The sequence below is a fragment of the Aethalodelphis obliquidens genome, unplaced genomic scaffold, assembly GCF_003676395.1.
Source record: "Aethalodelphis obliquidens isolate GAN/ISIS:26980383/991018 unplaced genomic scaffold, ASM367639v1 scaffold23, whole genome shotgun sequence".
In the NCBI taxonomy this organism is placed as follows: Eukaryota; Metazoa; Chordata; class Mammalia; order Artiodactyla; family Delphinidae; genus Aethalodelphis; species Aethalodelphis obliquidens.
Window position 1 is genome coordinate 25141800 of NW_020837967.1, and position 26086 is coordinate 25167885.

The 26086-nt window shown below is 47.9% G+C and overlaps 1 long non-coding RNA gene across 1 annotated transcript in view; it reads right to left on the reverse strand.

Moving 5' to 3' along the window:
* Positions 1 to 26086, reverse strand: part of LOC113628411 (uncharacterized) — a 90489-nt gene that overhangs the window by 11196 nt on the left and 53207 nt on the right. Inside the window, exons 6-9 of the long non-coding RNA XR_003436057.1 lie at positions 18779 to 18871; positions 16091 to 16310; positions 14956 to 15030; positions 2336 to 2501 (exon numbers count right to left, since the gene is read on the reverse strand). This is a non-coding gene — a long non-coding RNA (uncharacterized LOC113628411). The remainder of the gene's footprint in view (positions 1 to 2335; positions 2502 to 14955; positions 15031 to 16090; positions 16311 to 18778; positions 18872 to 26086) is intronic.

Consider the following 26086-nt stretch of genomic DNA (forward strand, 5'->3'; position numbering starts at 1 on the left):
CACACACACACACACACACACACACACACACACACACACACACACACGTACACAGAGTTAATATATTCAGAGACATAAGAGAAGATTTATCATCCATGACACAAGAATGAAGTTTTTTGAAAAGGGATCATTCAGACATTCAAAGTTCAAAAAAGAGCTCTTGGAAATTCAAATCGATTGCAAAAACGACGAAATCTCCCAGAGAGTAGTCAAAAACACAAAAAGATGAAAAATACAGTGAAAATAGTAAAATTAGAGGACCAGGTGGTCCAACACTAATATTTAATAGGCGTTCCAGAAATATACTAGAAAAAAAGAGATATGAAATCATCAATTCAATGGTTTAAGAATATTCTCAGAACTGAAGGACATGAGTGACCAAAGTGTGAGAGTCATTGAGATTCATATCAAAGCTCGATATGTGAAACGTCCACTTCCAGGAACTGTCAGGAGATCCTACAAGTTTCTAGAGAGGAAACACAGATCACACAAAGGGTCAGTATTCATGGCTTTAGATCTCTTAGGAAAGGTACTAGGGACTTCTCTGGTGGCGCAGTGGTTAAGAATCTGCCTGCCAATGCAGGGGACACGGGTTCGAGCCCTGGTCCGGGAAGATCCCACATGCCGTGGAGCAACTAAGCCCGTGCGCCACAACTACTGAGCCTGCGCTCTAGAGCTCGCGAGCCACAACTACTGAGCTCACGTGCCTCGAGCCTGTGCTCCGCAACAAGAGAAGCCACCGCGTTGAGGAGCCTGCGCACAGCAACGAAGAGCCCCTGCTCACCACAGCTAGAGAAAGTCCGCGTGCAGCCATGAAGACCCAACGCAGCCAAAAAAAAAAAAATATATATATATATATACTAGAAGCAAGAAGATATTCTAAAGAAAAATATTATCTGAACTATTCCTCTCTATCTGGCAAAACTTGAGCTTGAGTATGAGAGTAAAATAAAGACATTCTAAGACATGCAAAGCCTCCAAAATGTATCTCGTACACACATATAATTTTGCAGGAAGCTACTAGAAGTACTCCACCAAAATGAGAGAGCATGGCAAGAAAGAAGAGGTGTGGGGTGTGCAGGAACCACCCCCACCCCCCCAGAGAGAAACAAAGGGCATCCCGAGGATGAGAAGGGAGGCCCCGAGATGACCCGACAGAGGCAACCCCATCCGGATGGGAGCCCAGTGACGCCATGGGTCATCAGAACACCCCCTGCTGTCTCCTGAAACCAGGCGCCCAGCTGAGCACCCACCCCGTCGAGCTCATCCGGCTTCTCCCGTCCATGTACTGATAAAGCCCCTTCTTCTCCTCTACGACCTACAGCTCCTGATCAGCTGAGACCCCCCATTTCACCCCCCAGAAATGTCCTTCTCTGGCAACTCCTGGGAGGCTCTGGTGACTTTAGACCCAGAAGTTCTGAGCAGCTGACCGGATCACATCGCCCCTGGGCCCAGAACCTGTTCCACAGCCAGGTACCTCAATGGTGTGAGCCCGGGGCTCCCCACGGACTTGCGTCCCAACATTTCCAGAAGGGCCTCTTTCTTTGCATTCAGGGAATCTCGACCCAGAAATTCCGTTGAAGTTACCTTCTCCTGGGAACCTAGGGGCAGCTTTTTAAAATCTATTTAACTTTTTTATTCCAGTTAATTTTGCATTTGCTACCCAATCAAAACTGAACAATGGACCCTTTGGGGATATACACATGGGCTGGAAATCAATTTTAAAAAGAAGAGGAATCATGGACACCAAAGTTTGGTGAGGGACTAGCTGGGCGTCAAGGGAAGGGGCTGCCATGAAAACAAGGAGCAGGGAGGGTTTTGGAAATGTTGTGATTCTCCTTCAGAGCCTGAGACAGGAGTAGGCAGGGTTCATTTCATTCCTCTTCTTCTGATGGCCCATAAATGTTTTATATTCTATGATGTACGATACATTTCACCAAAAAATTTATTTTTTTTATTTAAAAGAGTCAGGTAGCAGTGAATGGCTTAAGCAACAAAAATAAGACTGCAGGTGCTCTGTACTGACGCAGGAGGATCGCTAAGGTATAGCGTCAGGTGAACGGAACAGGGGCAGAACAGCCCGCTTAGGAGGCAGTCACTGAGTAGAGAAGTAAGAAAAGGAGACACCTACCTGTCCACCCCTGCCTGCGTATCCATCAAAATGTCCCTGTAAGGACACATTCGGGACAGTTAACACTGAAGTGAACACCGGACGCCGGGGGACCAAAATCGCAATTATCCTCACATCCTGCCCCTTCATAGTTTTGAATTTTGAGGTGTTTGAAGGTTTTGCTTATTCAAAAAACTTTGTTTATAAAAAGAAGTCTGACAGTACCAAACGTTATTGAAGATGCGGTGGGCCCATCGGGAAACCTCCTTGGAAAGCAATCTGGAAATACCTCAGAGAGCTGGGGCCAGCGCCGGTGCTTCCAGAAAAACCTCCCTCGCGTGTGTTCAGGAGCATACACAGGAACGTTCAGAGCAGCCTTGTGTACAGTGAGCTAAAAGGGAAGAAAGATAGAAAGAAGGGTAGCAACCTAAAATCTCCCCCAAGAGGAAAATGCATTTAAAGAAATTCCCACTGATCCGTACAACAGACCATCATCCCAGAGCAGAAATGAATCCACGAGGATCAAAACCCCCAATTAAACGTGGAAAGGAAGCAAGTGTGAAGATGATACACGCTCTGTGATACTGCTTATGTGGTGGTGTTCACACACATGAAAAAATTCTAGGGCTCCCCTGGTGGCGCAGTGGTTGAGAGTCCGCCTGCCGATGCAGGGGACACGGGTTCGTGTCCCGGTCTGGGAAGATCCCACATGCCGCGGAGCGGCTGGGCCCGTGAGCCATGGCCGCTGAGTCTGCGCGTCCGGAGCCTGTGCTCCGCAACGGGAGAGGCCACAACGGTGAGAGGCCTGCGTACCACCAAAAAAAAAAAAAAAAAAAGATTCTATGTATTTATACGTAAAGTGCATGAGGAGGACCCAGGTGAATTTCCAGATAGATATTACCTCCAGGAAAAGATGGGAAATAAACTAAGGGAAAGGTATAGAGAGGCTTCACCTGGCTGGGTCGTGCCTTCTTCCTGAAGCTGTGGGTGGGCGCACGCCCTTTACTGTATTACCTGTTCTAACTTCTCGATTCTACGTTATACTTCATTTAAGTCAACAAAATACCTCACTCAGCGTACATTAGATTATAATAACACAAGATGAACAGAAAAGATCAATTCCAACAAGTCTGACCCTGCAGGGGTACTTTCACCATGTTGCGTCCAGCCAGATTCATTTGAACAGAAAAAAAAAAGGTAGGAATAAAAAGGTCCTGGAGTTTTGCTATGAAATCATCAGATATTTGGAGCTGTGAGGAATTTTACCCATTGCATAGTCCAAGCCCCTCATTTTTATAGAAGAAACTGGGGCCCAGAAAGGGAAGTGACCTGCCCACGGGCATGAGACAGAGAAAGTCCATGATGGGACCTCGTCCAGGTCCCCGTCTCCTGGCCCCTGGCCCGGGGCTTTGTCCTGGACGCCGCATTCTTATCAGGGAAAGAGCAGTGATTTCCCAAGAAGGCGTGTAGTTCCTGGACCCAAACATTGGCCAGGCTGTCGCTTGGGTACCACACCAGTGAGCCTCTGCCCGGCAAATCCTGAGAACGGGATTTCCTAGAGGGAGCAAAGCAAACAGCCCAGTGCGTGAGTCAGATGTGAGTGCAGCAACCTTCCCAGGAGGTGGACTGGGTGACTCGCCTGCTAGCCTGCCCCTTGTACACGTGTTACAGAGTTATAGACGGTGGACTGTGTGCGTGTGTGCCCGTGCGTGTGTGTGACATCTAATATATAGTAAGTGCGTGGTGGTTGGTACCATTAGTATCATCCTTTTAGGAGAAGTCACAAGTTTTCAGGGCCTGAAAACAAGGCTACTTTGGTTCAGAGAAGAGAAAAAAAACCCACAAAACTGCCCTGGACCTAGTCCATCTGTCTCATGTTTGAAGTTTAAGGTGAACTAGTCCTTCCCAGCTTGCGGAAGCAATGCACGTGGACCTGGACGTGTGTTCTCCCATCCCCTCGGAGCGCCTCCACGGACACCCCAGGGAGGAGGGTGATGGCAAGAAAATAAGACAGTTGTCCTTTAACCACAGACACATCCCCTTGAACGTCTGGGGACCTCATGGGCGGGTCAACGGCTCTCAGACGATGCTCAGACCAGCCAGTGAGGCCACACCTCTCCTTGCTGGGCTGTGCGGCCACGTCACTGGCTGTATAAAGAAGCACGTCTGAATGACAAGTGACAGAGGACTTCAGAAGAGGAAAGGATCAGCAAAGCCTCCAGAGGGAGGGAGAGAGGTCCCAGCCTTTGAGAACACGGGTGGTCAAGGGCTCTGCGTCCAGTTCCGGTGTGTGTGTGTTAGGGGTCCTCACACCACCAGGCAGATCCGTGACGCCCGCTGGGTGTCCTACACTTCAACTCGGTTCTCAGGCTGTCCACCTGGAGGCAGGGTCGGGTCCCTCAGCGCAGGGGCTCGGCCCCAAAGACCGCCCCCAACCTCAGACGCCAGGCACAGATGCAGACCGTGCCCTGGGCTTCTGACGAATGGCGGTAAACGGGAGGCTCCCAGGACCGGCCTCCTTGGGTACAGAGCTCAGAGAAGCAGCGTGTTGACTAGATCTCCACTTGATTATAAAAGGGTGTAAGGAGGACGGGCCAGATGGAGGAGACGCAGAGGACGGGCTCCGCGCCGTCCCGGGGCACACCACCCTCCCAGACCTCCGTTGTCCACCGCCCCGCAGCTCTCCAAGGCCCAGACCTCCGTGGTCCACCGCCCCGCAGCTCTCCAAGGCCCAGACCGCCGTTGTCCACCGCCCCGCAGCCCTCCAAGGCCCAGACCTCCGTGGTCCACCTCCCCGCAGCTCTCCAAGGCCCAGACCTCCGTGGTCCACCGTCCCGCAGCTCTCCAAGGCCCAGACCTCCGTGGTCCACCCCCCGCAGCTCTCCAAGGCCCAGACCGTGGTCCATGTACCCACAGCCCCTGCCCCCGGGAGACTCGGCTGTGAGCCCACAGGGAGCTGGACTCAGGAAACCCGGCTGCAGACAGCAAGCTGAACTCACACCCTCCCCGCTCACGTGCCCACCTTCCCCTCGCCTTTGTTGCCAACCCCCTGTTCTCACGTGAGGCTCCCTTGGTCCTCAGGATGTCTCCCCCTGGGAAGTGCCTTGACCGCTCACTAAAAAATAAGTCTGGGGAAGACCTGCCTTACCTGCTCATCCCTGGACGGTCTAAACCCCGCACACGTTAGCTCAAGCCGAGCGCCCGCAGACGTGCACGACCCCAGCCCGGGTCGGGGGACCAGGGCTCTCTCACTGTAGACAGCTGTGTCGCTGTTTGGAGTCAGGACTAAGGTCGTGCGTGTGCCCCCGCCGCCGGACGGGCCGGGCGTTGGCACCTCTGTCCCGAGCGCCCAGCGCGTCTGCAGCCATTGTGGTTTCTGATGGTCAGGTCACCGCAGGGCCCCCCGTGGGAGCAGAGATGAGAAGTGAGCTCTGGACCCCACGGGCTGGGCCACCGCAGGGGCCTTTGAACAACGCAACGCTGTCCCGAGGGCCAGGGCTCTGCGCAGGGCCCCACTGGTGACAGTTTCTGTTGCGCAGCAGGCCCTCCCTGTGCCTTTTGTGGAGACAGGGAAATGGGGTTTCTGCTTTGGGGAAAGATGCAGCGGAGAATATGCTTCTCATTACACTGCACGGAGACACGTGAGGAGGGTCAGGCCCGGGTCCCGGCGGCTGCGGCTTGAGCACCAATTTCCTCCCGCGGGTCAGCTGCCTGACTCACGCACTTTCCCGAGAATCTGACACTGTAAGACTCAGGGCATGGGAATGAGAGGCCAGGGGAGGCCAGAGTTTATCTCACTGGCTTGTTTCTTTCCTTCTCTCTCCATCTCCACCCTCCCTCGAGGCCCCTACGTCCCTGATTCTGTCTTCCTGCCTTCCAGCCGTGGAGACTCGCCCCGTCGCTGCCCCGCTTCCCACTCTGTCTCCGCGGCTCCGGCTTCCAGGCCCTCACCCCATCCATCCCGTCCGTGCCAGGGCTGCCCAGCGGGCAGACACCTCAGAGGCGTCCCGGCCCGGCGTCTCCCCTTGTCCGTCGCGAGGCGCGGTCGCCATCTGCTTTCAATAAAGTGTGGGTTTTGGTACGTATTATGGAAACAGAAACGGAAAAACCATCGAGGTCCCTCCTGCAAAAACCATCATTATCCACCGAAAGGAGCTCTTAGCAACTTCCGGGTGGAGAGCACATCACTGTGAACGAAGAGGAATTCAGACAGGGATTCTGGCGGGGCTACACAGACGGGAGAGGGAGACGTGGAATGTTCTCACTCACCCAGCAGTCGGGGGAGAGCGCCTTAGCCCGGCAAACAGAGCGGTCCTGCAGCCACGGCTGCGCAATCCGACACCGGCCCGGCCGCCCGGTTCCTCTGTGACTCAGGAATGTGGGCTGGCAGGGCCGCCGCGGCCGGCTGAGTGGTGAGAGGAACACCCGCACCCCATCGAGGGCCAGCTCTAGCAGAGAGCAAATGCCATCTGCCCTAGGGCCCCGTGCACGGGACAGCGGCCCGGCTGCCCTTCCAGGAGGAAGTCACCCTCCTCCCCTCAGCCCACGTGCTGAGGGACTGCTGTGTGTCAGGCATCAACCTCAGCAAGTCTCCAGCTGAGCACGTGAGGACAGTGCCTGTGTGTGCCAGGCACTCGGGAAGCATCTGGAAGGAATGCAGTCACGACAGATGGGGCTGGACAATGTCCTCTGTCTTTTCTCTGACATGAGGAGAGCCAGCACGGCCCCTGCCAGAGAGTGGCACAGATTTACGTCCTGCGTGAGATCCTGTGTGCGTGTGTTCGTGTGTGTTTCAGAACCCCGCCATCCCTCCACTCAGGGATGCCTGAAATTCCAGGCTTACAGACCTCTTTCCTTCTTCCGTCCTAAGATACCATTATCTCAGAGAGAATAACACTTCGAGCTTTATCAGTAATTGGCATCTTAGGGGAAATTAGTTCATCAGACTTTCCTCAAGGGAAAGTCTTAATGGAGGGAAAAGGGAAGAAAATGAGTGCTAAGTACCAATGCGGGGGCAGAGCACACAGAGCTAGATGGTCCCAGGGGTCCCGGCGGAGGAGGGCTGGGCTGGGCTGGGCGCGGATTGCCGAGTGCGTAGGTCTGACCTGCCTGCCCTCGGGGAGAGACACGCCCAGGGACCAGCGTCCACGCAGCACTCCTCAGGGAAGAGTCTCTGCTGAGAGGGGCCGATCGCTGACCGTGGGGACCAGGTTTGACCCCCAACCCACTCTTCTGGGTACCTTACTTCTCATCTGTCCACATCTCCACCGTGATTTTCACTGGTTGGTAAAAGGAAGCAAGTGGGGCGCAGCTGTCAGTCTGAGAACGTGGTCCCTCAAAGCCCAGCCCTGGCCTCGGTTTCCTGAGCATCGCTGATGGGTGCATGGCTGACACACGTGCTCACGTGCACACACACCTGGCTGCCACCACGTCTCAAAACCCAGCATGAGCTATTCACAACAGCCAAGACATGGAAGCCACCTAAGTGTCCACCAGCAGAGGAATGGATAAAGAAGATGCGGTACATACAATACAATGGAATGCTACTCGGCGGTAAAAAAGAACGAAATAACGCCATTTGAAGCCACATGGATGGACCTAGAGATGATCATACTAAGCGAAGTAAGTCAGACAGAGAAAGACAAATACCATATGATATCACTTATATGTGGAATTAAAAAAAATAATACAAATGAACCTATTTACAAAACAGAAACAGACTCACAAACATAGAAAACAAACTTATGGTTACCAAAGGGGAAAGGGGAGGAGAGAGGGATAAATTGGGAATTTGGGAGTAATATCTACACACTACTATATACAAAATAGATAACAAACAAGGGCCTACTGTATAGCATGGGGAACTCTACTCAATATTCTGTAATAACCTATATGGAAAAGAATCTGAAAAAGAGTGTATATATATATGTATAACTGAATCACCCTGCTGTACACCTGAAACTGACACTACATTGTAAATCAACTATACTTCAATTAAAAAAAATTAAAATAAACAAACCCCAGAGTGCAGCTTCCTGGGAATGAGTACCCAGATAGAGCCCTGGAGCAACAGTGACTATTGTCTACGAGACCGAGGCTTACAGCAGGGGTCCCCAACCCCCAGGCCGAGGACCAGTACCGGTCCGTGGCCTGTTAGGGACCGGGCTGCACAGCAGGAGGTGAGTGGTGGGAGGATGAACGAACCTTCATCTGCCGCTCCCCATGGCTCCCCAGGGCTCGCGTGACCACCTAAGCGATCTGCTCTCTCCCCGTCCGTGGAAAAATTGTCTTCCACGAAACCAGTCCCTGGTGCCCAAAAGGTTGGGGACCGCTGGCTTACAGGACAGACAGTAACCTTAGAAGGTTCAAGGTTGGCTTGCGGCGGGCAGTGTCTTGGTGTGCGTGTACACGTTAGCTTAGCAGTTACGTTACAGTACCGCTCTCCTTAATTTTTCCAGCTGAGAGAAGGCACTGAGGCTGAGAAGGGGTGCCACTCCCCTTCTCCCCCCAGCACTGCAGAGGGACAGGGGCTTCTCGTCGTCCTGGTGGGCAGGCTGTTTATTAACTCAGCTCTCTGGCAGCTTATGGATGGCATCCCAGTGTGGGCTTAAGCAAACCAGAGCAGGGTGGTGGCATGGGCTGGACCCATCACACCAGGTCTTTCCTGAGCTCAGAGCCACTATGTAGATCCCACGGCAGGAGGGCCAGGGTTCCAGGACCCCCTGCTGCCACACGCAGACCCAACCCAACAAAGGCAAGAGGTGCTCCAAACTGAAGGATGGGCTCCAACCGGTGGCAACCGGGCATCAAAGGTCCACCTCGTCTGTCATACAAAGTTAGTGACGTAGTTACTCATCACACGTCGGTCACCCTTCAGTCTACACTACTGACTGCTCGCCTTGGAGTTCTCTGTTATTTTGTGGTCTACACACCAGAAGGTTTCAAGCAGGGATTATTCTTTCTCATTTTTAATAGACATTCACATGCGTTGAAAGTGCTGGCCACTCATTGAAGCCATCTGGATGTGAGGATCTGGGTGGGTGAACGGATTGTGTGATGTGTCCAAAGCCACATGGGGAATTTTAGGAATTTTAAAGCCAGAGCCACCTCTCTACTCAAAATTCCTTCCCACCTCTGGAGGCACATTTAACTAGTCCAACCCCCGGACACGGTCTAGTAACTCTGGGTCAACTGGAATGAAGGGGCCAACCAATCATCTGGAGCTAATTGCATCACATGGTGTGAATCTGATGGGTCGTTAGCATGGCTGGAACTAGTAGGGCAGAGTCAGTTTACAGGCAGAGCCTGGAGATGCTGTGGGTTCGGTTCCAGACCACCGCAATATAGCGAATGTCTCAGTAGAGCAAGTCACACAAATGTTTTGGTCTCCCAGTGCATATAAAAGTTATGTTTGCATTAAGTGTGCAATAGCACTGTGTCTAAAAAAAACGATGTACGTGCCTTGATTAAAAATCCTTTACTGCTGAAAAATGCTGTAACCATCATCTGGGGCTTCAGCGAGTCCTGACCTTTTTGCGGGTCGGGGGGTCTTGTCTTGCTGTTGACGGCTGCTGACTGGCCGGGGGGACAGTCACTGAAGGCTGGGTGGGGTGACAATTCCTTAAAATAAGACAGCAGTGAAGTGTCCGCACCCATTGACCCTTCGTGTCACTGAGCACTTAGAGGCCACTGTAGGCTGATTAACGGGCCTCATTTCAATATTTTTGTGTCTCGGGGAAGAGGGAGGCCCGAGGAGAGGACGAGACTGGGGGGTGGCGGTCGGAACACACACAGCATTTATGGATTACATTTGCCGTGTTCTATGGGCGCAGATGGCAGCACCTCGGAACAGCTACAATAGCAGCTGCAATCAGTAGTCAAAGCTCACTGGTCACAGATCACCGTAACAAACATGATAATAAGGAAAAGTGTGAAATACTGTGAGAATTACCAAAAGGTAACAAAACGCTGGGACCACAGCACCGACAGACTTGCTTGACGCAGGGCTGTCACAAGCCTTCAATTTGTTAAAAGCACGGTACCTGTGACACGCAATAGAACGAAATGCGATAACCCAAGGGACGCCTGGACTTCGGTCTGAGGCTCTGGCCGTCCTCTGCTTAATGACCACAAGCCAGGAGTTCTGAGGAAGTGAGGTAACCTCTGTACCACAGTCCGAACAGATAACACACAGACAGGGCCTGCCCTGCGCCGGACATTGTTCCGAGCGCCTCGCGAGTGTTCACTCACTCAGTCCTCAGATCAGCTTCCTGACGTCAGCTCTATTATTGTCCCCAGCATGCGGATGAGGAAATGGAAGCACGGGGAGGTGACTTTCCCAAAGTCACCAACGGTGAACTGGGCCACGTACACACCAGGTCCCCGGCTCACCTCCTACACCGGGAATTGCCAACCAGGATCACTCATGAACCCTGGACAGCTAATGCCGTGGACCTGCCCTGGCTGGATTTGTGCTGCCACCATGATTGGGAGAACTCACGCTCCAGCCAGGGCGGGGAGGAACTCAGGCACCAGGCCGACGTAGGCGGAGCTGGGGTCCAGGTCTCTGCTCCAGACCGCTCCTCCCAGCAGGGGCCCTGGCGAGCCAGGTGGAGAAGCAGAGTCGGCCTTGCCTGTGGGCTGCAGGGCATGAAACTGGGGCGCAGGGCCCAGGTTCAGAGGCCGGGGCCAAAGCGACACGAAAAGCCAGGAGACCGTCCAGCTTGGTCATGTGTCCGAAGGATTAGACGGATTGGAGAGATGCAGGTGTGAGTCAGCGAGGTGCAGAGCACGGGCCCAGCGTGGAGGCGGAACTCGGGAGAGGTGGGGACAGATACGGGACCAAGCCCAGGGCTGACCGCACGCTCCCAGCTGCTTCACACTGGCAAGTGCAGGCCGCGGTGGCTCCCGGGAGGGGGTGGGGGAAGGTTCTGGGCCTCCTGCCCTCCCTGGCTCGACCCGCTCGGTACTGAAGCTGGGATACTGTCCAGTTACTGGTAAGTTCTGGAAGGACAAGGCCAGGAGTCCCTGCTCACCCCATGCCCACCACGCTGGATCCAGAGAAGCAAGACGGGAGAGTGGGCAGGGGCAAGGCTTTGGAGTCAGTGACCCCTGGGCTCAGACCTCTGCTCAGCTGTGACCTTGGCCTCTAAGCCTCCGTCTCCACGCTGTAAAATAAGGATCACGATAAAACACGCACCTCCCCAGGTGAGTGGGTACGAACAGGGTTTGCGCAGGGGCCACGTCATCGATATGTTCAGTGGTCCCTCTCAGCGCTGATCGATCGGGGCTCCATTTTCTCCCCTAACTTCTGACTAAGTGGGTATCTGCCCTTCCAAAGGATCTCCCCCTCCCCCTGCCCCTCAGAACCCTGGGCATTTACCGGGACCTAAGGGTGGTGGGGTGGAAGGCAGAGGAAGGGCCAGGCTGGGGGTCAGGCGTTGACCTACATGGTCAGCAAAGCTAAGCCACCTCTGGTTTTAAGACCATGTTCTCAGAAGAGTCCTTCTGGCCCTTTCTCTGCTCGATCCTGCATGCTTTCAAGGCCCCGGGAGCACCACGCTCCACGAGGCAAAGCCTGCTGGTCCACGGTTGTTTCCATCCCGGCCCTTCTGGCCGCATCTCAGTCTTAACAGCCTCCCCGGCTGTGAACACCCCGTCAGCTACACGCATCAGCCATTGCATCTCCAGCCTTTTTGCAAAGCACTGCTTAAGCTTCCATCTTCTAAACCACGAGGTCAAAATCTGTCTTCATATGTGGGGACAAAGCAGTCGTCCTCTTCCATAGATGTCGTACCGCCAGTTGAATGATAGGACGTGGGTCCCACACTCACCCACTGAGACCTTGAGCCCCAGGTGGGAAAAGCTCCTCCCCCAGACACCTCCCCCTCCCCCCAGGATGGCCTTCCACCCGTCGAGGGACAGCTGGGATGTCCAGGAGAGCTGGCCGCCGGGCCCGTGGCTCACATCGCCCCTGCCTGGCCGGGCCCGAATGACTTCAGGATACAGCAGTTAACAAAGGAAAATACGAAGGGAGCCGGATTTTCCCAGCTGCCTAAGAGGGGAGAGGAAGCTGGCCTCGGTGACTCATACAATGGCATCGAAACAATTCAAGGAACTGTCCGGAGGAAGTGACCATGACCAGAATAGCCGGGCGATGGCTGCGTGCTGGTAGGGTGGGGGAGGTGGAAGCCGGGATCTCTGCAGCACAAGAGAGGGAGGTTCAAAGAAGAGGAGGAAATTTCCCGGGGCGGGGGAACTGCCCTGCGGAGGCATTTACTGAAATGAAGCTGTCTGCCGACTCCCAGGCCCAGGAGGAGAAGGTCCACGGGGGAGCGCAGAGGAGAAGGCTGCGATGCTGGGGTCTCCCCAGCTCAGGGGCCGCGCGGGACGGGGGCAGCTCGCCACGGAAAGCGCGCCCCTGCCGCGGGAGCCAGGAAGGGACCCAGCGGGTCTCACGCAGGGAAAGAAGGGCCCTGGGCGCAGGCTGTGTGGTCCCCGGGGAGAGGGCCTTGTCTGCAGAGAAGCTTGGATATAGATGCTAAGTCCCAAGGTCGTCCTCCCCTCCCCCTGCTCTAAGCGTCAACTCCGAAAGCCTCTCTCAAGGGTGAAAGAGGTTCAGAGTTTTCTAGAGCCAGCTAACTAAACACGGAGCCCAGGAGAGGGTCAACAGCTGTCCGCGGCCACACTCAGGATCCTTGGCTTCAAAGGACTCCGACGTGATTACAAAAAGAACACGAGAGTTCTCTGTGTTTATTTTAAAGTAAGGCCCTTAATAAACAGTCATTTTTTTTAAAAAAAAAAAAAAACCCCAAATAACACACAGGGGAGGCAACCTTCTTTCTCTCATGCATCAGTCAGAGCATCACACTCCCCTTGGCTCTGGCTTAAATGAGTTTGGTTTCTTCGCAGAAGTTCACCGTTTATAAAATACATACATTTTATGGACTTTGTTCTCCCCACTGGCGCAGCTTGGGGTTGGTTCAAAGTTCTACAGAGTTAAACAAAACCACATGGGACCGGGCAGCTCACGTTGGCCAGTGTCCACAGAGGCAGTGTCAGCGAGGTGGGCGAGGCCCGGGGAGGGGAGGGAGGGGGACCCACAGAGGGGATCTCAGTGATGCTCTCGCCTCCCCTCTCCTGTCTCCCGCCCAGGGCACGCTGGCCCCAGGAGAGAGAGGTGAGCAAACTTGGCCCAGGGCCACCCGGTGGCGCGCGGAGGTGAGGGGAGTGCCAGCCAAGCTGGCTCTGGTCAGGGCCCCTGTTTCTAATCCTCCCAGGACTGGGACACTCTGATGAAAATGCACATCGTGGAAGTTTTGTTTGTTTGATGTGTCTCCTTTCTTTTTTTTTTTTAAGTTAAATTAAATTTATTTATTCTTATACAGCAGGTTCTTATTAGTTATCTATTTTATACCTATTCGTGTATACGTGTCAATCCCAATCTCCCAGTTCATCCCACCACCAGCCCCACTTCCCCGCTTGGTGACCATATACGTTTGTTCTCTACAATCTGTGTCTCTATTTCTGCCCTGCAAACCAGTTCATCTGTACCGTTTTTCTAGATTCCACATATATGCGTTAATATACGATATTTGTTGCTTTTTTTTTAGAAAAGGTAAAAACCACACCCCTTAATTACAGGAAGTCAAAAGTACAGGCATTTAAAGTCTGTGCATGTGTTTAGGTATGTAGGTAAGTAGGTTGAAGAGAGATAGATGATAGATAGATGATAGATAGATAAGCAGATAGATGGTAGATAGATACATAGATACATACATAGATAAATGATAGATAGATGGGCAGATAGATGATAGATAGGTAGGTAGATAGGCAGATAGATAGATGATAGATAGATAGGCGGATAGACAGTAGAGCAGGCATGACTGTTACAGTAAGGTAGAGACTTATGATAGTGAGTTTAGTTAGGAAAACAGAAATCACACCAGATATTCCAGAGATGTTTTAACAACACAGGGAATTGGTGACACAGGTGATAGGAAGCTGAAACTGCAACATGAGATGTTAGAGGAGCCCAGAGACTAAGAATTACAGAAGCTGTCCTGGGAAGTGACATGGAAGAGGTGGTGTCACCAGCTGTGAGCTGGGATGGGGGGGCCTCACGGAGCTGTTGGCCTCCAGAGCAAAGTCTCGTCCCACTGATGTCCAGACACGTGGAGACAGGCAGCTACCACAAGTCTCTTCTGCCCCCTCTTCCACCTTCCAGATCCCCTCTAGTGCTGACGACTAACACACCTGGTAGGAAGCTGGCGAGGGAGCCTGGGAAATGTGGCTGGCACAGTCTCAGCCCCCGAATCCCAGAGCAGCACAGAGAAGAATGGTCGCAGAGCTAATGGACAATAGGTAAAAATCAATACCTGTTTGGCCAGCAACTACTATACACAGCCCTCTACTTTACAGGAGATTTCCTGCAACGATGACGACTTGCCTCTGTCCTATCAGATGCATCAATCTGTCTTACAAATGATGACCTTCTCCCCTTCTCCCCCAGAAGGTGAAACATCGGGTCCTAGGGACTTCCCTGGTGGCACAGTGGTTAAGAATCCGCCTGCCAATGTGGGGGACACGGGTTCGAGCCCTGGTTCAGGAAGATCCCACATGTCATGGAGCAACTAAGCCTGTGCACCACAACTACTGAAGTCCGCATGCCTAGAGCCCATGCTCTGCAACAAGAGAAGCCACCGCAAGGAGAAGCCCGCGCACTGCAATGAAGAGTAGCTCCCGCTCGCAGCAACTAGAGAAAGCCCACGCGCAGCAGCGAAGACCCAACACAGCCAAAAATAAATAAATTTATCTATTAAAAAAAAAAAAAAGTTGGGTCTTACCTGTCCTCTCCCTATCTCAGATTTTCATGAACTCCTCTTCTAGCTCAGTCACAATCCCACTTGAACTTCTGTAACCTGGAGATGAAATGAAAAAGCTATCCATCAACAGCAAGGCTGATGTGAAATGATGTGATGACAAGCAAAGAGGACAAAGCATCACTGCTACAGTCTTCATTTCTATACAAGACACAGGTCATTGCTGATTTCTGTAACTTCCTTCTTCCCCTTCCTCACAGACTGACAGCCACTAGGTCAGTCCGAGTTCTCTACTTTGCTTCTCCTACTTTCATTCCTAAGGGACTGAATCTTCTACAGTCCTACTGTTCTTAGGTTACTAGAGTTTTCCATCAACGTTTGTTACAGGACTTCATGGGACCAAGAGCTGCCCCCAGAGGATCCCCCAACCTCCAGACACAGTCCTCCCAGCCCCTTTTGTGTAGTGGCAGCCTCATCTTCTGCTACGTAATCAGGATCAATCATCCCAGCCAGAGGGCAAACGCTTCTTTGCCTATTGGTTCGGTGGCGTGAAAGCCCAAAAGTCCAGGTAGAAGTCCCAGCTTTCAATTTGATGGAAGCACGTGTGCCCTGCTGGAAGCATCTGTTGTCACTAAGAGCTCTAAACCCAAAGTTGCTGAGACGGGAAGGCAGTTTCTCCAGGGGATTTACTAGTGATAGGAGCCAAGTTCATCTTCACCCCTTGATTTCTAGACCCTTCAGCTCTGGTTATGGGGGCAACCGCACCACGTTTCCATTACCACACACTGCAGAGCGGCGTCCAGCATCTCAGGTGTTGTCCCTCACCTTGCAGTATAACTACTTCCTCTGAGGGCCACGCTTCGGTTCTCTGAAGCCACATGCTTCTGGGTGATGGGACACATGGCAAGACGAAGCAGTCCACCAGCCTAAGCCCACGGCTGCATTTCTTTGGCTATGAAATGAGTTCTTTGGCCAGAAGTGAGGTTGTGAGGGACCCCATGACAGTAAATAACGTAGTCTCTATGCCCATGGATGGTGATGGTGCAGAAGTATTTCAGGTGAAAGGAAAGCCCCCATCTAGAATAAGGGCTTATTCCCATAGTATAAATTGCTTCTCCCTCCTTAATAGAATAGAAGGGACCCAGTGGGATCACTCTACCTGCAGGTGGCCTTCAGGAGTGATGTCACGTCCAGGGCTCCACATGTTTCTGCTGTTGGCAGGTCAGGCACTCGCCCCAGGTCACCCGCAGGGAGGAGAAGTCCGTGTCGCCACGTGGAGGAGATGCAGGGCTTCCATCGCTGCCACTACGGCCGCGTCGTACGTGGACCCACTGACGGAGCACCAGTGTATTGATAGTTGTGGGGAAAGCTGGCCGACACTGCAGAGGGTCATGGGATTCATCAGATTAGTGCGAGCCTCTTGCAAATACCCCTCTGTGCGAACTCATATAGGACAGAAGTATCCTCGCACTTGGCACCATTCTAGGATGTCACCCTATTCCTCTTCTCTAGTTTCTAGGGTGTTCAGCGCTCAAGAGCAAAGTGAAAGGCAAGTTGCTGCATTTTGCACCTCCTAAAGGTAGGAGTAGCTTCTGCAGACCATTTGTACCCTACACACTGTGTGTGCCTCTACCAGGCAATAGAGCTCAAAGCCTAAAGGTCTGAGCCTGTCATTTTCCCTCTGTAAGTTCTCTTGTGTAGGTAGATGTGGCCATCTGGTTTCTTCAGTGGCCACTTTGCTGCAAGCACCACAGCTAATATGAATTGGACTGGTGATTGGACTGGTGATTTGGGTTGGCTTAGCCCTTCTACCAGACTGCTTGCTATAAAGCTGTCCTTATAACTTACACCACGGCAGCAGATGACAACTGAAAAATAGGCTCATGGCTTCAGATGGCTCCTAGTCTGTGCCACTGACAAAGAGTAAAGATCTCTTCCAGATCCCCTAGAGGGAGCGTGTACATTATCAGGCCAGCTGGAAATTTAGTTCTACCACATTATCTCTTTAAGAGAATGGAGGAATTTTTAAGACAGGCACTGGTCACAGGTCACGTCTTTTCCTAACCAAAACTAACATCCATTATTTTTAGTTAGAAACCCTAAGCTCAGATGAGAGTGTTCCAGGTAGAAGAAAACTGCATGAGTGCAGGCAGAGAAGTTGGAAAGAATGGTGGAGGGAACTTCAAGTTTAAGATCATAGACCGAGTGTGAATTAACTTGCTGTCTCTTCCCAAAATCCCATTGAAATGATAAGAAATGACACTCTTAAAGAAGAATAAACCCATTACAATGTTGGGAAACAAGAAGGGATGTCATAGGCAGACCAGAGTTTATCATAAGGTTTTTTAAAAATAAAATTCCATTGTAATTCACACTAATTATAATAAGTGAAATGATACACAGATATTTAAAGAAAAAAGTTAATCTCCCACCTCCCTCTCTAAGACAACCAACGTTTACAACCTGATGTGTACCTTTCCTGCTCTAACTCTCTTTTCCATATATACACATACACACGTACATATGTAGATGATAGAGGATAGATAGATAGAGGATAGATAGATAGATAGATGATAGGTATTTAGATAAGAGAGGGTATGTTTTGTTTTGATACAAATATTGTCTTATACAAGGTGAATTTATACTATACTTTTATTCTACAACTGTTTTCTTACTTAACAATATACCATGCATATCCCTTCAATTCAATGCAGAGAGATCTAACTCATTCTCTGCAGTTGCTGTGTGGTAGTCCGTGGCATGGATATGCCATAATTTCTTCATCATATTCTCTTGCTGGTGTTTCCAATTTTTTGTCACAATAAACAATGAAACAACAAACAGCCTTATACTTTCATTCTTATGTGTTAATATATTTATTTTGTAGTATAAGTTTGCAAAGATGAACTTGCTAGGCGAAAATGTCTGCATACGCTTTATCTCTATTTATAAGTATAATTTCCATGTTTGCTCTACTACTTGGCAATTCTCCCCTGAATATCATGACCATTCACCCCTAAATATTTTAGCATGCCTCTCTAGGAGTAGAGAGCATCTTCTAGATAGCTACAAAACCACTGTCCTACCTCAGATAATTAGGAATAATTTCATCATGTCAGCTAATATTCAGTCCACATTCAAATATCCCCCCAGCCGTCCTAAGAATGTCTTTTATACTTTCTTTCTTAGCCAGAAGTCAATCTGAGCTAATGTACTGCATTTAGTTTTTGTACCTCTTTGGTCTCTTTTAGTGAAGAAGAGTTTGTCACTTTTTTCTTGAGACATTGGTGTTTAAGGTGTCTGGCTAAGTTATCTTGTAGAGTGTCCCACATCCTGGATTTCTGACTATTTCCCTCTATGGTATTATTTAACTTTTCCTCTATTTCTGGTATTTCTGAAACTGGAAGTTAGGTCTAGAGGCTTGGCTAGATTCAGGTTACACATTTCTGGCAAGAAAAACAAGAACAAATGTATATCACATGTGATGTTGTATAACAAATATATATTTTAACTTTAATAAATTTTGTCAGATTACATCTCCCAGAGATTGTAGCACTGTACACTTCCACCAGCAGTGGCTGCCCTTGCATTTTAGCTGCTCTAAATATTATTGCTTTTCTAATGTTCGCAAATCTGATGGAGTTTTAAAATGGTATATCTGTGGTTTAATTTGCATTTTCTTGACTGCTAGGGAGGTTAAAATTTTAGTCATATGTTCAATGGGTATTGCGCCATTCCCTCCTGTGAATTTTATGTTCATATCCTGTATTTGTTAGGGTAATGCTAGCCTTAATAAAAAAGAAACCTCAGAGTTTCAGAAGCATAAGATAATACACTTATTTCTCACTCATGTAACTGTCCAGTGAGTTTGGAAGGCAGCTTTCCAGATGATTCAGGGACGTGGACTTCTTCCATCTTCTGGCGCCACCATTCCTTAGAGCTATAGGAAGAGAAGATGGAAAATTGACGCCTTTCCTTCACTTCCTTGACCCTAGCAATGACACAATCACTTTCATCAGTGAGAACTAGTCACATGATGTCATTAGATGCAAGTGGGGAGGGGCTAGGAAATCTGGTTCCTGATTGGACAGCTGCTTTCCAGAAACAACTCTAAACTAGGACCTGAGAATATGTGGCCATCTCTGTTGGGTTGTTTGTCTTTTTGTTTTTTATTTGTATGATTTCTCTATATAGAAGGGATTACTGTATATATGTTTATATGTTGCACATGATCACCATATGTGTATATTATATTTTCCCTGGTACATTAGTAATTGTCTTTGGATTCTATTCAGTGTGTCTTGGGAACCTATTTAGTGTGTATTTTGCTTTATAATTATTTTTAAAAATAAACAAACAGCTCATGCAGCTCAATATCAAAAAAACAAACAACCCAATCCAAAAATGGGCAGAAGACCTAAACAGACATTTCTTCAAAGAAGATATACAGACTGCCAACTAACACATGAAAAGATGCTCAACATCACTAATCGTAAGAGAAATGCAAAGCAAAACTACAATGAGGTGTCACCTCACACTGGTCAGAATGGCCATCATCAAAAAATCTACAAACAAGAAATGCTAGAGAGAGTGTGGAGAAAAGGGAACCCTCTTGCACTGTTGGTGGAAATGTAAATTGATACAGCCACTATGGAGAACAGTATGGAGGTTCCTTAAAAAACTAAAAATAGAGCTATAATATGATCCAGCAATCCCACTCCTGGGCATATATCTGGAGAAAACCATAATTCAAAAAGATACTTGCAGGCTTCCCTGGTGGCGCAGTGGTTGAGAGTCTGCCTGGCGATGCAGGGGACATGGGTTCGTGCCCCAGTCCAGGAAGATCCCACATGCCACAGAGCGGCTGGGCCCATGAGCCATGGCTGCTGAGCCTGCACGTCTGGAACCTGTGCTCTGCAACGGGAGAGGCCACAACAGTGAGAGGCCCACGTACTGCAAAAAAAAAAAAAAAAAGATACATGCACCCCAAAGTTCACTGTAGCACTATTTACAATAGCCAGAACATGGAAGCAACCTAAGTGTCCATCATCAGAGGAATAGATAAAGAAGATGTGGTATATATATACAATGGAATATTACTCAGCCATAAAAAAGAAGGAAATAATGCCATTTGCAGCAACATGGATGGACCTAAAGATTGTCATACTGAGTGAAGTAAGTCAGACACAGAAAGACAAATATCATATAGTATCACTTATATGTGGAATCTAAACAAATGGTACAAATGAACCTATTTACAAATCAGAAATAGAGTGATAGATGTAGAAAACAAAATTATGGTTATCAAGGGGGAAGGGGGGAGGGATAAATTGGAAGATTGGGATTGACATATACACACTACCATCTATAAAATAGATAATTAATAAGAACCTAGTGTATATACAGGGAACTCTACTCAATACTCTACAATGACCTACATGGGAATAGAATCTAAAAAAGAGTGGATATATGTATATGTTTGAGTGACTCACTTTGCTGTCCAGCAGAAACTAACACAACATTGTAAATCAACTATAATCCAATAAAACTTTAAAATAAATAAAAAGATACATCTCAAAAAATTGTTTGTAGTCAAGTATATATGTATTTACATTCATGTATGTATAATTATGTAATTAGAGGTATTTTCTATCATGTTATATATTTTTGCTTTCATTCATTGCTTCAGTATTTACTGTCTTACTAAGAATATGGCTTACTTTCTAATATGGCTTGGAATCCCACCTTTGTGTATATTGTTTCCATATATTCATGAATCCAATATCAAACTCTCTTTTCTTCCACTATTTTTAGACATGTATTCTTATATATGAACTATGTAGTAATTTTATTTATTTCCAAAAAATGGAGAATCCGTTGAAATTACATTAAAATAACTTGGAATGACAGATCATATTTTTGTAATTGTATCTTCCCATCTAAGAATATGAACTGCCTCTCTGTTTATTCAGGCTTTGTTTCATGTTCTTCAATAATATCTAACAGTTATATTCATAAGCACGCTGAGCCTTTTAAAAATTTATTTCTAAATATGTTATAGTTTTTTCTATATATGGATGGTACTTATAAAAAAATTTAACTTCCAACTTTTTATTGTTATCATAAAGAAAAGGTTTTGATTTTGTAAACTTATATTGTATCTGGTTATATTATAAAATTTTTTTATTAATTCTAATATTAAGACTTCTTTAATTTCTGGATCTACAGACCTATCATCTGAAATAAAAGTACAGTTGTTTCTTTTGCCTACACAACCATGGGGTCGGCTGTGCCCCTCCTCCTTCCAGTATATTCCCAATCACAAGTGACTAGGGCAATTTCTCCTGAGATAAAACTCAAGAATGAATCTGTAAACAGAGTAAGCATCTTTCTTGGAAAAGAAGGAAGTTTCCAGCATGGACAATACGGTCATAGAGTGAAGGCTAATAGGGACCATAGAGTGAAGGCTAATAGGGACCATAGAGTGAAGGCTAATAGTTAGAAAACAAGGAGGCCAGGAGAGGTGGAATGACATCTTTAAAGACTGGAAGGGAAAAAGATGTCAACATTGAATTCTTTATCAAACTCAAGTATCCTTCCAGAGTGAAGGCAAAATAAAGACACTTCAGATTAAAAAAAAGAAAAGGAGAGTAAGAGAGAATTTTTTTGTCAGCAGACCTGGACGACAGTAAGTGCTAAAGTAGTTCTTTAGGATGAAAGGAAATGATAACAAATGGAAATTTGCATCTACAGTGGAGCAGACTGGAAATGGTAAATGTATTAAATAAACATAAGGCTAGCTTTCCCTCTTAATTTCATAAAAATGCATATGACTGTTCAAAGCTAAAAGAAAAACGTAGTTTGCAGTGCATAAAATATACAGACATATTACATATAACAACTGTAGCATAACAGATGGGGCTGGAAAGTAGGCTTCACACTTGCAAAGTTCTTACATTTTATGTGAATTGGTACAACGTTAACTCTCAATAGACCATAGAAAGTAAATGACCTATACTATGATCCCAACATAAACTCCTAAAAAGTAAATCAGAAAGCAGGGTTCTTTGTACAACCTTGAAGGGTGTAGGGGAAATAGACTATATCTCTCCTTCCCATAACCTTCATCCACTAATGTTGGGCTTGACCGCGTGACTTTCTTTGGTCAATGGAATCAGAGCAGAAGAACTAGTTCTGAACTTAGACCTTAAGACACATCACACTTCCACTTACTCCTCTGGGAGTTTCTGACCTTCGCCATGAGAATAACATGCTCCAGGCTGCTTACAGCCTCTCCAAAAGAATGAAACATCGTTGAACCTCAGCCTGAAAGATCTCTGCCCAGGTCCACCAACATACACATGACTGAGAAACAAATACTTGTTGTTTTAGGACACTGAGGTTTTATGGTTGTTTGTTATGCAGCCAAAGTTGACTCCGATACAGTAGAACTTGGAAACGGGAATAGAAGTAAGTAATAAATACAACTGATACCACAAACATACAAAGAATCACAAGAGACTACTATGAACAGTTCTAAGCCAACAAACTGGATAACCTAGAAGAAATTGGTAAAATCATAGAAACATACAACTTAACAAGAATGAATCATGAATAAATAGAAAATATAACCAGAACAATAATGAGTAAGGAGACTGAATGAGTCATCAAAAACCTCCCAACAAAGAAAAGTCTTGGACCAGATTGTTTCACCAGTGAATTTTACCAAACATTTAAATAAAACTTAATACCAATTCTTCTCAAACTCTTTCAAAAAACTGAAGAAGAAGGAACACTTCCTAACTCATCTTATGAGGCCACTGTTACCCTGATACCAAAGCCAGACATGGACCCTGAAGACAAGAAAATTACATATCAGTATCCCTAATGAGCATAGATGCAAAAATCCTCAGCAAAATACCCCAAACAAAATTCAACAACATATTAAAAGGATCATACACCATGATCAAGTGAGATTTGTCCTGAGATTCAAGTATGTTTTGACATATGAAAAATCAGTAAATGTGACGCACCACATTCATGGAAAGAAGGATAAAAAACAAACACAACATCGAAGTGGGCAGTGGGTACCAGGGACCTAGATGACCACTCTTAGCTGATTTGTCCCAGATTTGAAGTCATGAAAGAGGATGACATCGCCAAGGGACAAATGAGTGTAACAAGAGAAAAAGATCAAAAAGAGAATCTTGAAAAATGTCATTTCCATTTATGTCATCTTAACAAGAGGGGAATAATTGGACCCCCCCCTCCAAAAGAAAAAAGAAAAGAAAAGAAATGAAAACCAGGACAGCACTCAGGTGCAGAAAGCAAAGGAGGTAGGGTGTCAAAATGCTGCTGAAGAGACTGGATGGAAAAGCGTCCAGTGGGTTTGGTAACTGGAGGCCACTCTTAACTGACTGTGAAGTCAAGGGACAGGTAAGGAAACGAGATGACAAAGAGCAGAGCAAAGTGCACCTGGAGAAACGTCTAGGGCAGCATGTGAGACTGTGGAAGCCAGTGAAGGGCAGGTACAGGACAGGTGTCGAGAGTGGAAGCTGACCTAGGAAAGGTTTTGTTGAGGATGGGGAGACTGGAGCCATTTGTAGACAAGAGGAAAGCCACTGGAGAGAGAGCAGCTATGAAAAAGAACAAGATGGGAAGAAAAGAGCTGATGAAGTGAAGGGGTCAAAAAATCAGAAAGGGATGGAAATGAGAGCCAGCTGCAGCCTTAACAGCCTTGGAAAGGGAGCCACTAGTAACTGTGGTTTGTCCTGTCCACACGTCCCAGTGTAGCCTCAAGAGTGGGGGCAACCTCGCCCCAGACCCCCAGCTTCCCTGGCTATAGTGTCTAGCCTTATAGCTGGAACAAAGGAGGAAAGCTATTGTGAAAACCCTGATGATAGTGATGGTATCTGTTCCTGCCCTCCAGACATTCTGTGCATTCCTACATGATCTTTGAGCAGAATATGGGACAGGTATTACTGTTCTCAGCAGAAATGGGAGTGCAGAGCTGGTGCTGAAATCAAAGTCAGCCAGGAGAGGTGGCCGTGCTTCCCGTTTGTCCCCTGGTAGCCCCACGTTGCTCTGCAAAACCTCAATATTCACCGAACATCCACCCCACACTCAAGCCAGAGAAAGCTTTCACAGAATGCTAACAGTTCCAACAAAAATACTTGAACTTTCTTCAGTTCCTTTCATCTGATCCCGATATCCTTCCTTGAATATAGTGGCTCCATTGAATCCAGTGGTTCCTAGGAGCATGGAGAAAGGGAACAGATGGACGATGAGATAAAGGAGTTTGAATTTGCCTCAAGATAATAAAATCTTGTGGTATCCAAGCTTTCCACCTGTGTAAAAATCTGCCAACAATCTTCCTACATATTAGGAATTGCACTTAAGTAGCCATTCCTCTGGATGATGGTAACAATAAGGGTTTACTCTGGACCAGGCACTGTTTCAGTCACTTTACACGTATCATCTCATTTAATCCTAACAAGAGTTCTGTGAGGGAGCTAGAACCACCTTCCTCCTCATTTATAGATGAGGAAACGCTGGCTTGGAGTAAGTGAGAGACTGGCCAAGCTCGTAAGTAGCAAGATGGGGATTTGAACTCCGGACTCTCATGGCGGAGCCTGCATCTCGGCCGCCATATGAGGCCATCTCTCAGGGGTATGTACACGTCACTTTTCTTCATTATACTGGAAAAACACAGAACTCAATTTGAATTGTATAAAGCCATCTTTACTATGGGTTAGGAGCTACCTGTGGCGTAAACGAGCTGTTATCACGTCTTTACTACTCAGTGAAGAATAGCATAGATAAGTAAGCCATTGAGGTTAAAAACACTAACTCAGTGGCTTACCTGGCACGCCACCACCATTCTCGTCCTCAGTCTGTATGAAGGCAACTAAGAAGAGGCATGAAGCTTGCGAGTGGGAGGAACGGCAGCAGCAGCAGCTCCACGTGCCTGTCACGGCAGCTCTTGGTCACTGTACAAGGCAGTGAGCTCTCAGGCCTCAGAGCAATGTGTCTCGAGAGAAGCACTCTCACACGAGGCCTCCAGAGCCCTGGCAACACACTCACGTGGGGCACTTGCTTAAAACGCAGATCCCTGGAGCCTGCCTAGGCCTGCGGTCTGATCCATTTACATGTGGGCGGGGAAGGGAACGCAATCAGAGAACAGGAACCTCTGCAGGCCAGGGGGTCCTAGGCACCCAGCGTCTGGGATCCACTACACCACAGGTTTGTCCTGAACACGTCACGACTGAAGAGACATTGAGGTCCGTGTCACAAAAGTCAATGCCAGAATGAACAACAATGGGGGGTGGGGGGGGAGTAGGACTCTCGGGCGGAAGTGCACGTTTGCTAGTTTCTCATCTTGTCCTGGCAGCCTAAAGTGGGTAAAGACAAAATACCAGCTGAAGTTTACTCTTTCTAGCAAAAAGGGCCCCCAAAATGAGAGAAAAAGAAAAGGATATAATGACCAGGCATGACAGTTAAAAGGAGGAGGAAGGGAACAATGGGTTGAAAAAGTAGAATATAATAGATATTGACAGTGAGAACATTATAAAATCAATAATAAGGGGTTAGACAGACTAAAGCATTATAAGGGGAACCAATAGGAAAAATGAGCAACATTGAGATGCCACTGATAGGCTGGGTGTTTTCAGTCCTTCCCTCCTCTAGGGAGTTGGCTGTCAGACTACATCCTGGCATGTGGAGATGAGCACTTCCTCCCGTGAATCGGGGCGGGGCTGAGGTGGAGGTCTTTCCTGGCGTTACTAGTACAACTGAAGCCTCTTCTCTGTTAAGCAGACAAAGAAAGTACCTCATGACTTCCTGTGTTCTATTCTCCAGGGTCTCATCCTTGTCAGGAAATACTGAATTTAGAGAGGAAATGTGTTTGCTAAAATAGAAATAATAATTAAATCATGTAAATCAAAATAACAAGATATGTATGGGGTTTATAAAAAACTGAAGAAAATTCCAGTGAACCAAATCTAAATATAATCATATGAGTATCTGACTAAGGTCAGTTAACTAACAAGAAGTTAGCCAACAACCTGTGTCCAGATGTTTTTGTGCTACCTAAGCGCTGCTCTGCCTTTTGTGAAATGTTTGCAGTGGACTTGCGATACTTCATTGATCAAGAATA